At 38.9% G+C, this 1,050-nt stretch overlaps 1 non-coding gene across 1 annotated transcript; it reads right to left on the reverse strand.

The window, feature by feature from the left end:
- Positions 1 to 596: 596 nt before the first annotated feature.
- LOC147475961 (small nucleolar RNA R71) lies at positions 597 to 700 on the reverse strand. Its single transcript, XR_015209960.1, has one exon. It is a non-coding gene; the product is annotated as a small nucleolar RNA R71 (small nucleolar RNA).
- Between the last annotated feature and the right edge of the window lie 350 nt (positions 701 to 1,050).

Here is a 1,050-nt window from a genome sequence, read left to right on the forward strand (position 1 = left end):
GCATTTAGGTACTCCTTCTTTTACTCCTCGTCTCTTCTGTCAGAGGAGTTTTAATTCTAGTATATCAGGTTGTTGTTTGACTGCTGTTAGTGGTTTTTTATTCATATTGGCCTTAGCCTTGCATTAGATTAAGATCCGGTAAGAGTAAACCATCTAACGTTATCTATCATAAACGTCAACGCGCACGCTTATCTAGAATATCACACACTACACCTGCATCAATGGCTGAAGAAACAAAGACTCCTCTCTCTGATTTTTACAAAGCCCTAAATGATAGCCCTAAGTCATGCATCGTTCTTGCAGACCAAGTGGGGGATTTTTGAATTCTCCCGAATATATTTAATTTGTTACTGATTTTTCATGGGTTAGACCATGAGAAGCCTTATTAGCATATGCATAGGATAGAACAAGTTCTTACCACATTTCATCATCCTACTGTAGGTTCAGAACAAATTAAACTAAGGGTGTTTCCTTTCACCCTAGCCGATAAGGCGACATCTTGGTTAACTGCCCAAACGCCTAATCCTGTAGACTTATGGGCCAAACTTGTTTAATTGTTCATGGAATAGTTTTACCCACCACTAAAGACAGATGAAATGCTTCAAAAGATTCATTTCTTCCGTCAGAATCCTCATGAATCCTTTTGAGAGGCCTGTAATCGTTTCATTGATCTTCTCATTGAATGCCCGCATCATAACCTTGTGAAAGACACGCTTGTTCGTGCCTTTTTCAAAGGGCTTTTACATCATCATAAAGAGGTTCTTGATATCATAATAATAATAATTGGGGTAATTTCCCTACTAAAGGAGCCTCATAGGCTTATAGGATTTTAGAAGATAATCTAAACATAATAATAATTGGGAGGGGGGGGGGGGTAATGTCATCCCCCGCTCCGCTAATTCTTCTTCCACAGCTAAGGCTGCCAGTATGTTTGAGGTTAAAACTGATCCCGAGCTTAGAACTTTAATCGAATCTCTTAGAAAAAAGGTAGAAGCCATTTTTGTATAACATAAGCCTACTCCTGTCATGAACGTCAACTCTATTCCATGT

This window comes from Coptis chinensis, chromosome 9 (genome assembly GCF_015680905.1).
Source record: "Coptis chinensis isolate HL-2020 chromosome 9, ASM1568090v1, whole genome shotgun sequence".
Taxonomy (NCBI): Eukaryota; Viridiplantae; Streptophyta; class Magnoliopsida; order Ranunculales; family Ranunculaceae; genus Coptis; species Coptis chinensis.